Here is a 13654-nt window from a genome sequence, read left to right as displayed (position 1 = left end):
TAAAGGCCTGAAAGATTAAAACTGCAGTATTTCATAAATCATAAACACAAATTGGTTTATCAAAATTGTATTTCAATTTTCTACCAGGGTGATATTGTGATCCAAGATCCAGCTGGAGACCCCTGGTAGGGGTGGCCCCCAGGTTGCTCTGACCAACTGATTTACAGCAGCTCCTCGCTTCCTGCCGCCAACAGCTTACTTACTCCTGAGTGACAGCACTGCATGCTTGGCTGATACAGTCTTAAGGTGTGCTTGATGGATGAGCCAGTGTCCAAAAGATCTGTTTGCCTTGTTGCTTTCAAAGGCCTAGCGTGACCCACCGCTATGGATCAAGATGTGAGCCCTACTTTGACCACACCGGAACACCAACAGGTTGTGACCTCTGACAACAAGATCCAACATCATGCAGAGACTGCACATCAATAAACACTTTGAAACTGCTCTGCTGGCCTCAACAGCCAACCATGGCCCCAACAAAGCCTCGCTGGGATACAAAGACAACACAATTGGAAAACAGGAATGCATGAGTTGTGAAAAGAAAGGACTGGATGGGAGAGAGGGCTGATGTTGGGGTGGGAGGGGGAAGTTTAAGAAAGCATTTCAAATCATTTTATGCAGAAGGTGAGCAGCGACCATTTGACTGCTCGGAGGACTATGGACTGTGACTTTCGGGGCCTGTTTGCTCTAAAGTGATGCAGGTTTTGAAAGGGCCCTCTGAAGTGACAGCTTTTTCTCTTTCTGTCCTTGTGTGGTGCAGGGACCCGACCGGGGCCCAGAGACACTTACATCACTGGGCCGTGACAGCTACACACACACCAACACACAAACACACACAGAGTACTGGCTCCAAGCCTTTTGTTCCTGGGTCCTGGTCCACTGATCTTCCTGGTTGCTGGAGGACAATAAGGGGGCAGCCAGTCACACAGGCAGTCAGTCAGCTGCTATCTGCTCCCCAATAACATAGCAGGCAGTCGCACGGGCAGAACTAATCTGGGAATGTCTCTCCAACTCTTTTCCAAAAAACATAAAACAAAAGAAACACATGGACCCACCACTAAAATCCTATTCACATAATGACATTAGTATTATTATTGGGACTTCATTAAACCATTAATCAACTCCACAACATACTTTAGAGTGTGGTCTAGACCTACTCTATCTGTAAAGTGTCTCGAGATAACTCTTGTTATGATTTGATCCTATAAATAAAATTGAATTAATTTGAATATCTGGATTCAACACTTCGGATCTGGGATAAAAATGGATTAAAAACCTTCCCTTTAGATCTCACCACTGCTGCCATTTTTTTTTTTTTAATACAAAAAGAGCACAATGGCAGAAAACCTTTTGAGATCCCGTACAAGCAAAGTAAGAATGGAAATGTTGCAAAACTCCACTTAAGCAAAGGGAAACAAAGTAACATCAGTAAAATGTAGTCATGTTTCCACAGTAAAATTTAAGAATGAGGTGCTAATGTATAAATAGGTTTTTAAAGCTGCAGATGGTCCCACTTCATTATAGTGTTGGATAGGTTAAACTAAAGCATTTTTTCATATTTCTGGTGCATTTAAGGGATTGTAGATCCTTCGTAATGGTGGAGAGGGAATGGTTTACGGGTCACAGGAGGAGAGAGGACACCAGGAAGCAGAAGTTAGCATAATCAAAAGCAAACATATTCCACTTTCCCATCTGGCTTCTGTCTGCAGTGGGAAAGGTTACAATCAGCATTCACTCCCGGGAAAAATGACTCTGCAGTAGGCACGGCTATTTATCGGCTCCAGCTCCGATCGCCAGTGATGGAAACAGGACACTGGATAGATACGCCTACTTTTGACTCTTTTCCGGCGCGATGCTGTGACGCACGTCGGCTCTGTCGGTAGCTTCTGTCATTTCGCCACAAAATCAGTCCTTCTTTGCTCAAGCAGCGCTCGAACATGAAATAAGTAACAGATGAATGAAAAAGAATTAACTACGATAACATCTCCACCTGCCTCCATGCAGCTTTCTACTGTTTACTAACCCTGTGTTGTAAGAGAAGAATAGCAGAGGCAGTACGTAGTGTGTGTGTGTGTGTGTGTGTGTGTGTGTGTGTGTGTGTGTGTGTGCGTGCGTGTGCGTGCATGCGCAATCTGTCTATTATTTATTAGCATTATGTTATTAGCGAAGATATCAAGTGACACAACAGTGTTTGCAGTTTTGTGCACTGTATAGGAAAGCTGTAGCAGGAAAAGTTAGCAACACCTGTTTCCCGGAGCGTTCATGACGTCAAACGTGACACACCAGAAAAAAATCTGAAAGGCATACTCGTCTGCTGGCAATGGGAAAGGAGGCTATGGCCTAATTTTAGTAGGTTTAGACGTGTTAAAATAACCTGCTTATTATACACTAATTTTGGTGGACAGCGTAATAGCCTGGTGTACAGACCTGCGATAAAGCCTGACATGTCAGGCCAGACGTCCCTCCCCTTCCGCTATCTTTGCTATCTTTTTTGCAAGGGCACCGTTGCGGATGGTTGTGATTGGATTAAAGAAATAAACAAGCCAGTGTTTTTCCCCCTATCCCAGAATACTGTATAAAAGCGGTGTAGCCAGATCAAACTTTATGACATATATATGCAGACTTCATCAGCTGGTGTTATAGTAATCTGAGTAAAACTAGTGAGCAGCTTTAAGAATAACACGCTGTCCTTTTTCTTCCCTCTCCCCCTCTCCATCAGTCTGAGGGCTTCTATTTGGGATGTCCCTCTTCATTTGATGTGGCAGCAATTAGCAGGGGGACTTTTGTCCCTTTGGGCAGACGGGCGGTCCACTCCACTGATCCCCGTCCATACGGGCTGAATGGAGAAAACTGAAGATAGCACGGCATGGGGATCAAACAGACCTGCCAGCCCGCTCTTCTTTATTGGAGTAGAAGGAAGAGGGGGAGGAAAAAATAAGTGAGGTGTTAGTTTTCCCATGAGAATGCTCACTGGGGGGTCAAAGCATCTTATCAAAACAGCTTATTTTGATTTCATGACACATCGTTTGACCCACATACCTTAAAAACTATTAAAGTAGCAATGCACCATACACTCCACTGCAGCACCCAATTCTCATCCTGTTTGCAATATAGAAATTATGATAGTGTTCTTTTTTTTTTAACTGAAAGCATCATCACATGTAGGGACGATAGGGAGAGCACTAGTCTCGCATTGTCAGACCTTCCTCCACAGCGCTGCGGAGGAGGGTTTGGCAAGTCCACACATCATTCCTGGAGAAAAATGTGCTCTGGATTATTGGCATTTCTTTAAACCAATCACAATCATGTTGGGCGGTGCTAAGCCCCAGGCACAATGACGGTGACTCTGCAAAATAGCCTCGGGGAAGGAACTTGTTTTGGTGGAACGTGTACGTTCAAAAGTTGTTTTAGTCGTGCAACTGAAAACTCAGATTGGACAGATAGTCTAGCTAGCTGTCTGGATTTACCCTGCAGAGATCTGAGGAGCAGTTAACCATAGTCCTCATAAATCCACCGGAGTTTAGAACGCCAACACAAAGAAAGAGGTGAAGGACATCCGACAGAATTTCTGGCGGCACCTGAACAATCCTGGAAATGAAACGTCATCGATATCTACTAGAGGTGAGGAACCGGAAGCGGAAGGTAACGCAGTGTGAGAGTGTGGAGGAAGAGAAGACAGACGAAGGAAAATAGTATTTTGAGAATTATATTGTACTAGTTGCTTAGTTTTTTGTTTCATTTTAGCCCCCTGGTAGTCTTTAGTGTCTAGAAAGAGCCAGCATCTATGCAAATCGACGTACCTGTGCGTGGAGGACCGCACATTTTCTACGTGTAGTAAACATTAGCTTCAGCTAATTTATCAAAACTAGGCCAACTGGCTAAAACTAATGCCAGCTGCATAGCTACCTCTAAACCTGGCGAGTCCCCACTTCCCCACAGGATTTCCTCGTTGCTTGAGAATGCAAACAAGGAAATTGCTGACCTTAGGGAAGCTTTCCGAGGACTTAAAGACCAAAGGTGCCTTGTTAACCGCCTACTTGGACGTTGCTCATAATCAATCGCTCCAAATCTCAACTCTCTTGGCGGCCTTCCAGGATACTGCACCATGGGACCCATCTGCCTGCCCACGTCTATCTTTCTTGCTCGACACCGGCCACCAGGTCATCCTGGACTGAGGTGGTTTGCGGCCGAAAGAGAGCCTCTGGTAGGGCTCCATCGCCCCCTGCCCTCAGCCTCTCCAGTCGCTTCGATGCCGTGTCGAAGCCAAATGTCCCCCCGGTAGCGGCCGATGTGGCTCCCCGCGCTCGCCCCGCTTCAAAGCCGACTGACCAGCTGTCATCACAGGAGAGGACAGCTGCCTCGCGGCGAACACTTCTGAGGGATGCGGTAGTCAGAAGGTCCGGTGGCCTCTGCTGCCTGGACCGGCCAAATGACAACGTTCCCGGTAAGCAATCTTCCTCTTCTTCTTTTCCCTGTCCATCTGAAACCGATACTGTTTCGTTCCCGTCACCGGCCAACCACACCCCCCCACTTCTCGTCCGCTCTTCCCCCCAACCACAATAATTATTGGTGACTCCATCACCCGGGATATACGGTTTTTTAATGCTGTCACACACTGCTTTCCTAGAGCCAAAGTTGCAGACATCCTGGCTAAAGCTGTGGACCTGATACCCTCACTCCCAACCTCTATTAAACGCATCGTGGTCCATTGTGGACATAACGACATGTCCTATCTGCAGAGTGAGCACACAAAGAAAAACTTTAACACTCTCATTGAAGCTTTAAAAAGCACTGGGAAGTTGATTTTTATTTCGGACCCACTTCCATCTCGAGGTCGCGGAGTATGCAGACTACTCATCCTCAACACCTGGCTCCAGCTTACATGCAACATCCACAAGATAGGTTTTATTGACAATTTTTATCTGTTTTGGGAACGTGGCTCCCTGTTCAGCAGAGATGGGATTCATCCCAATACACGCGGCAGCCAGATGCTATGTGGAAATCTGTGGCGCGCCCTGCAGACTCAAACCTTTGATTGACTGTTTGCACCCCATAAACACACGCACAAGCACACTTCCCAGTCACACTCTCCCATAAGCTCTCACTCCTTTACAAATAACTCTGCTAACCCACAGACCAGCTATATCATTCCAGTTATAATCAATAATATCAGTAATCAGAGGTACAGCGCTACACGCTCCTCTGTGCTTCATTTGGAGCAGCCACCCATTCATAATCCCATAACCACAGTGTCTGTCCCCCGACTGAGATCGGTTAAATCAAATGTAAACCAACGAGGTGCTATACTTAACAACCTAATTGGAATTAAAACAACCACTGCAATGATAGAACAGAATAGGAGAATCAAATGTGGACTATTAAATATTAGATCTCTGTCTTCTAAAGCAATATTGGTAAATGATTTGATATCAGATAATCAAATTGATCTATTCTGTCTTACCAAAACATGGCTGGGCCATGAAGAATATGTTAGTCTAAATGAAGCCACTCCTCCCAGTCATAATAATACTCAAATTCCTAGAGACTCAGGCCAAGGAGGGGGAGTTGCATCCATATTTCACTCAAGCCTGTTAATTAATCCTAAACCTAAACTAAATTATAACTCGTTTGAAAGCCTTGTTCTTAATCTTCAACATCCAATATGGAAAACATTACCAATTATATTTTTTGTTGTTTACCGAGCTCCAGGCCTGTATTTTGAATTTGTATCTGAATTCTCAGAGTTTTTAGTTTTTTGTTTTTTTATGTGTATTCCTAAAATCAGATAAAATACTTATTGTAGGTGATTTTAATATCCATGTGGACGTTGACAGCAATAGCCTTAGTACTGCTTTCAATTCACTACTAGACTCAATTGGTTTCAGTCAGAGTGTGCATAAGGCCACGCACTGTTTTAACCACACCCTCGAACTTGTGCTGGCATATGGCATCAAAATTGAAGATTTAATAGTATTTCCACAGAATTCTTTATTATCAGACCATTTTTTAATAACTTTTGAATTCTTACTATCCGACTATACGAAATTAAATAAAAGCTTCTACACTAGATGCCTATTGGACAGTGCTATAGCTAAATTTAAGGAAGATATTCCAACAGCATTTAACTCAATGTCGTGCTTTAATATAACATACAATATAAAAGGACCTTTATGTTAACTTTAGTCCCTCCCAAATTGATAATTTTGGTGCTACGGCCTGCCTACGACAAGGACAACTTTAGACAATCAAAAAGAAGATGACGAAGCAAAGGAAACTAGCACCCTGGTATAACTCCCAAACTCGCAAATTAAAACTAATCTCACGAAAACTTGAAAGTAAATGGCGTTCCACCAAACTGGAAGAATCTCGTTTAGATCGGCAAGACAGTCTGAAAAATTATAGGAAGGCCCTCAGAAATGCCAGATCAGACTATTACTCATCACTAATAGAAGAAAATAAGAACAACCCAAGGTTTCTTTTCAGCACTGTAGCCAGGCTGACAGATCCATCTGTTCCTCTAGCTCTTAGTAGTGATGACTTCATGAGCTTCTTTAATGATAAAATTATAACAATTAGAGATAAAATTCATCACCTTTTGCCCTCAACTTCTAATGGTTCACTTTAAACGCAGGAGTGCTAGAAAGAACAACAAGACCTGACATATACTTAGACTGCTTTTTTCTATAGACCTTCAACAATTAATGCTAAACGTCTCTTCAGCTAAGCCATCTACCTGTCTTTATTAACAGGTTATGTACCGCAGTCATTCAAAGTAGCTGTGATAAAACCTCTTCTGAAAAAACCCACCCTCGATCCTGAGGTCTTAGCCAACTATAGACCTATATCTAACCTTCCCTTTCTCTCCAAAATCCTTGAGAAGGTAGTCGCTACTCAGTTATGTGAGTTTTTACATAGGAATAGTCTATTTGAGGACTTTCAGTCAGGATTTAGAAAGCATCATAGCACAGAGACGGCACTGGTGAAAATTACTAACAACCTTCTAATTGCTGCTGACAAAGGTCTTGTCTCCATACTTGTCTTATTAGATCTTAGTGCTGCATTCAACACTATTGACCATACCATCCTGTTACAGAGACTAGAACTGATCGATCTCAATTTGTTAATGTTAACGATACATCCTCCAGGTACGCTAAAGTTAGCCATGGCGTTCCTCAAGGCTCGGTGCCTGGACCAATTCTATTCTCCTTATATATGCTTCCTCTAGGCAATATTATTAGGAAACACTCAATTAACTTTCACTGCTATGCAAATGACACCCAATTATACTTGTCAATCAAGCCAGACAAAACCAGTCAGTTAGCTGAACTTCAAGTGTGCATTAACGATATAAAAACCTGGATGACCTACAATTTTCTGATGTTAAACTCAAACAAAACTGAAGTGATTGTGTTGGGCTCCAAAAACCTCCGAACTTCATTATCTAAAGATATAGCTACTCTGGATGACATTGCCCTGGCCTCCAGCACTACTGTCAGAAATCTAGAAGTTGTTTTTGATCAGGATTTATCCTTCAACACCCATCTAAAAAAGAACAGCCTTTTTTCATTTTCGTAACATTGCCAAAATTAGGAACATCCTGTCGCAAAACAATGCTGACTAGTCCATGCATTCGTTACTTCCAGGCTGGGCTACTGTAATTCCTTACTATCAGGATGCTCAAATAAGTCCTTTAAGACTCTCGCATGTTCTGACAAGAACTAAGAAAAGAGATCATATTTCTCCTGTATTAGCTTCTCTGCATTGGCTTCCTGTAAAATCCAGGATTGAATTTAAAATTCTTGTCCTGACCTACAAAGCTCTAAATGGTCAAGCACCTTCATATCTTGAAGAGCTCATAGTACCTTATTGTCCCACTAGAGCACTACGCTCCCAGAACTCAGAGCTACTTGTGGTTCCTAGAGTCTCTAAAAGTAGAATGGGAGCCAGAGCCTTCAGCTATCAGGCTCCTCTCCTGTGGAACCAGCTAGATACCAGCCATATTTAAGAATAAACACTTTAATAAAGCTTATAGTTAGGGAGCGAGTTGAGTAGAGGGAGGCAGGCCAGTACAGCCCGATCCGGTTGGGGAGAGTTCTAGCCCAACCAGGCTCCTCTCCTTAACCTGTCTCTCTTGTGTTATGCTGTTATAGTTCTAGACTGCCGGGGAAGTTCCTTCCTTCCTGTGACACACTGAGCTGCTCTCTCCTCTCTCTTTCCATTTGTGTGCATCCTTGTCCCAGAAATGCTTGTTACTAACCTAGCTCTGGGGAGTTTACTCCCCGGAGTCCTTATGTTTCTTTTTCCCAGCATATTTCCTTGGATTAGGATGGCTGCAAGATCTTGGTTGGAGCTGTCACTGTGGCCCTACGCTCTGCGATGCCCTGCAGTGTCTGGCTGCGTCCTGCTGTGTCCTACTGCGTCCTGCTACGTCCACCCATGCTCTGCTGTGCCACGCTACAACCTGTAACACCCTTCAGTGCCCTGTTATGACATGAACTACTACGACTACCATTTGTACTCACTGTTACATTACCTTTGTGACTATTATTGCCACTGTTCATCACATCCCAACCGGCACCGTCAGACACCGCCTACCAAGAGCCTGGGTCTGCCGAGGTTTCTTCCTAAAAGGGAGTTTTTCCTCGCCACTGTCGCATTAGCCACTGCTAATGCTTGCTCTTGGGGGAATTACTGGAATTGTTGGAACTTTGTAAATTATAGAGTGTGGTCTAGACCTACTCTATCTGTAAAGTGTCTCGAGATAACTCTTGTTATGATTTGATACTATAAATGAATGAACAATGAATAAAAGAGCACTAACCATGGTCATGTCATCTGTATCAGAATACATGATAGACATAATGATGTTTGATCATGGGGAATTTCATTGGTGTCCATTGTGCCCACATTGTGAGCTCCATATGTGGCAGGCAGAGCTACAGAGACCCATGCAAGGCGAGGCTGGCGTGATCCTCATCTTGCATGTTGTAGCGTCTCTGTCCTGTACTGGGGAAGGTATTGTCTGGGGCTTGTTGACAGGCAGCTAGAGTGAGCAGGAAGAGGAGGATGATGAGGAAGATGACCTTTAAACATGTTGGGCAGATTTTATTTTGAATCTTAGGATGGTGGATTCACTGTTTAGATTGCATTTACATGTGGCTTAGATCTAATCCCAGTGAGGGCCAAAGCACCGCCACATGCAGATCAGATTCCATCACAGGTCCATTCACACCTGCATTGATATGCATTTTCTTCTGAACAGATATCAAGATACAGATTATATGTTAATACCAGGTGGGAATAGAGTCAAAGTGATCCCTTTTACAACATCCAAAGATCCTTCAAGATGCCTTCTTAAAGGGTAATTTCAGGGTTTTTTCAACCTGGACCCTATTTCCCCATGCATTTATGTCTAATAGACTGATGTGAACAGAACTCTTTGAATTGGTCTAGTATCGCCAGGGTGCAATGTAACCTAATGTAGCAACTGAGCACCCTCGATTTTTGTCCACTAGTGGTGGGTGGATCGATCCAAATATTGATAATATCGATACCAACATTGGTATTGATATTGATCAATACCAGTGTAATGAGATCGATATTGTAGTTTCAACAGACACGCCCATCTCATAAAATACGGACGCTTGGTCAGGTGCCTTTGTCGTTGTTATTGACGCTAAAAGTCTCCTTTAGCTTCATATAACGCGCTTTAACTAAACGCGCTTGGTCGGGACTATTGGTGTCCCTTTTGACGCAGTTACGTTAAGGAAAAGGTCGTGGGTGGGTTTCCGTTTCCATGACACTCAGGAACGGGACAGTTGAGTTTAGGAAAAGGTCGTGGGTGGGCTTACGCTTCCGTGACACGTGGGAAGAACGGCACGGTTGAGTTTAGGAAAAGGTCGTGGGTGGGCTTACGTTTCCGTGACATGCGGGAATAACAGGACGGTTAAAGAAGAAAGCGACTTTAGGAAACGTGCTGGGCGGGACACGAACCCCCGGGTTAGGGTTTTCGGACAGGAAGTCACTAATTAAAAATTTGAGCATGTCGTGGTAAAAAAAAAAAGTGTGCGCAGTTGCCACATTAGGTTACATTGCAGCTCGGTTCACTGCGTTCTCGCTCAATACTGGACCAATTTCAAAGAGTTCTGTTCACATCATTCTACACATATGCATGGGGAAATAGGGTCCATGTTGAAAAAAACGAATTACCCTTTAAAAAGTTGGAATGGTAACTGCCAATGTTGACCCGACAAGGGTGTGAGTCTCTTTTCGACTTACAGATATTCATGTTATTCCCCCCATATGCCAGATTCTTCTCAGCCACTAGAAGACACATTAGAGACAAGGACATGATCCCTCACAGGCTTCTCAGCAGTTGGGTTTGATGGGGAAGCACTAGCTGCCAGGCACCAGAGCATGGGGAACGTCATTCTACTGAAGGCGTTGTGTTAACCATGACAGCAGGCTGCCTTATGAATGCCATGGGAAGCCCAGCAGTGCTGCAGAGGGAGAGGACACCAAGGAATGATCATATCCATAAACAATGCCATGCCTCCTGATGGATACTAATACAGGGACAGAGTTATCTGCTTTGTGTTCAGGAGTCCCACTGGTTGGTGCAGGAGGTTGATACATTAATGCTGTGTGTAAGCAAAAGTGCATTTGTGGCGAGGGCAGGGTTACAGTAGTTTAAAAAAAAATGTGTTGCCCGACGCCACCTAGTTTTAGAGAGACTAGGAACTCTAAATTAAAAATACATTAAATAATTTACTTTAAAATGGCACAGGTTCTTTTATGCATGGGAGAGCAGTGTGACCCAAGGGAACAAATGACAAAAACAGGTTAAAATACAACATTAAAAAAGGAGAGATAAAATGTCTGCAACAAAACTCTATATAAAAAACAAAAAGGTGAGGGAGCTCAGCATACTTGCACAAAACTATAACCAAACACAAAAACTCTGCCGTGTGACACATTCATGTACGTTTTATGAAGTATGAATAATTGTACTGTCTAGTGGAGTATTAAGTCTCAGTGTAAAGCCATGTCTTTATCTCAAAAAAGACTATTTAAAAAGTCAGTTATTAAATAATTTAAATAAATCAATTAAAGTATTTAAATCAGTTGTAGTTTTATTTTATCAATTCATAATTTGACAACAGCTAAACAAAACGTTTTTGAGGAAATCACCCCTTCAAACCTGCTTATTCAGTTTGCGTTGGAATGTAAGGGGTTAAATGAATTGTCGGCCTATCAGAACTTTGCTGCCTCTGGAGTTGCTAGGGAGAAGATGTTATGCTTACAGCGCTGTGATTGGTGGTCCAGCTATACATTTACAGAGGGCCGAGCACTAGTTTTCAATGAGAGAGTAATTTCAAATGACATGACAATCATATCTTTACTCTAAATGGGCGGGCTGTGTTATCGCTAACTTTACTACAATTTGGGACGTGAAATCACAAGCTAGCACCGCCGATAAACTATAGTTAGCTAGCCTGTTGGAGTAAAGGTACTGCTATTGAGGAGGACATTGTTGCAAATGTATTTATCTACGCTGTTATCAAAATTAACTCTTAATGAAAAGTGAGTGAATCGCAAAAAGAGACCTTTACGAGCTGGAGCAGAAAACTAAGGCTTTTCAGAGGCATTTCAACTCCAGCAAACACATGAACCTTGTAATACGATCATCATTGGGTAAGTTATTTAAATTTTATTGGCCACCATGATAACTGGTTTTTATTCTGGCTGCCGCTGCCACTGTTTTGTATGTTAAGGTTTACTTGGGAAAACAGTCTTCATGCAGACTTACCCGCTCATCTGTACATTTATCAACATTATTCACATTTACTGAAGGCCACTGTGCTCTTCTCATATTGTTTTGCAGCGTTTTGCAGATTCAGAGTGAATGCAGAGCTTTATCCTGTCTGTTTCTGTTTCTGTGTCAGTAAAAGTTGTGTCGGTATGAGACGCTGAGGGGCAAAGTGGCGTTTGGGAGTGAAACCGCCTCTTTGACCACAGCCAGAAACGTCCCGCACACAGTAAAAGAAAAAGAAAGAGAATCCAAGCAGAGGCCAGGGTCTCTGCAGAAACAGACACCAGAACACACTTCTAGTACGTGATGATTGAGAGGGATTACTTTGTAATAGTCTGTACATACCTTTAATAATATTGCTTGTTTGTGGTGGTTGGTTCCAAAATGCGGTGATCGCTGTTCACTGTCCACGGTCTGAAGTGTGTGTCTCACGGTTATTTGGCAGTGTGCAGGCTGTCGTGATGTGTAGGCACATGTAGTTGGTTTTGTGTGATAGGAGGGGGGGAGGGGGAGCTGTCAGGTGTTTTGAACCCTAGCCGGTTGTCCCCATATTCGGCTGAAGTGCACACAGCTTGTGTAATGATGCATTATTTGTGAGGATATGTATTTCGCTTTAGAAATCAGATCTTACTCTCTCTGTGCTGTTTGCTCGTGCTAAGGCTGGACTAGCGTCTTCCTTTTTGTTTCAGAGCTATAATTGTACTTTATAATTGTAACTTATAGGAGAGGACACTATAAGCTAAGGTTTAAGTCACAGTTGGCTTCTGGTGTAAAAGGGAGATTACCTCTGCTCTATCTTTCCTTTCCACATTATGGTAATCTTGCTATGTAAGTCAAAACATCAAATCAAATGATTTATCATCTGCTTGTGCTCTGATACAGCTTTCTTTCCTGATTTATACCACTACATTTTCTTGTAATAAAAACAAATATTATAACATATAAAACTGTATACAACAACCTAAGTCGAAAATCATACACTGCATGTTTTTCCAGTTGATAACATCAAACGTTCAACATTATTCACCTTGGTTTATTCTTGAATTAGCCTTAAATGACGTGTTCATAATAAAAATATGACTGGACCAACATATTTTGTGGACATTTATTGCATCATGTACGACAACTAAAAGCAGGTAAAACTCATTAATTTATACCTTTCAGACCTGTTCCTGATGTCCGCCCCCTTTCTTCGTCTGTGGTTTAAATGCAGGGTTTCTGGTCCTGGAGAAATGTCAATCAGCCGTCCTGTGAAAACGGAGAACAATTCTTCAAACGCCTGGAGGAAAATGGCAAGTCAGTGAAAACCACAGCTGTCTCATCAATAAAGAGTTGGAGCATTGTTGTTTTACAGTTAGCAGGGGGTCGAGGACAGCCCTGAGGGGGGCGGGGTGTGTGTCTGTGTGTGTGTGTGTGTGTGTGTGTGTGTGTGTGTGTGTGTGTGTGTGTGTGTGTGTGTGTGTGTCAGGATGTCAGCGGGAGACCTCTCCATCAAACTTTAAGACAGTAATTTGCCACCTCATTACTAGCATCCAGCCCACAGGAACTGTGGGAGACCCTGGGTGATGAGGAGAGAGAGCAGCACAGGTTCAGATGTCAACTCCTTCACAAAATCCTGAAAACAGACGTGTGCTGATCAAGGGTTAGACTAGTCTCGCTTTGCCAGACCTTCCTCCACAGCGCTGCGGAGGAGAGTCTGGCTATTCCCCACAGCATTCCGGGATGGGAGAAAAACGTGCTCTGGTTTATTGGCATTTCTTTAAACCAATCATAATTGTCTTGGGCGGTGCTAAGCTCCGGGAAAAGCCGCGGTTCTGCTGCAAAATAGCCACGGAAATACCGATG

At 43.2% G+C, this 13654-nt stretch overlaps 1 pseudogene; it reads left to right on the top strand.

The window, feature by feature from the left end:
• The first annotated feature begins 1591 nt into the window (after positions 1-1591).
• On the top strand, positions 1592-8002 carry LOC144521709 (uncharacterized; annotated as a pseudogene).
• Positions 8003-13654: the final 5652 nt, after the last annotated feature.

This window comes from Sander vitreus, chromosome 1, assembly GCF_031162955.1.
Source record: "Sander vitreus isolate 19-12246 chromosome 1, sanVit1, whole genome shotgun sequence".
In the NCBI taxonomy this organism is placed as follows: Eukaryota; Metazoa; Chordata; class Actinopteri; order Perciformes; family Percidae; genus Sander; species Sander vitreus.
This window is presented reverse-complemented; position numbering and strand designations above follow the sequence as displayed.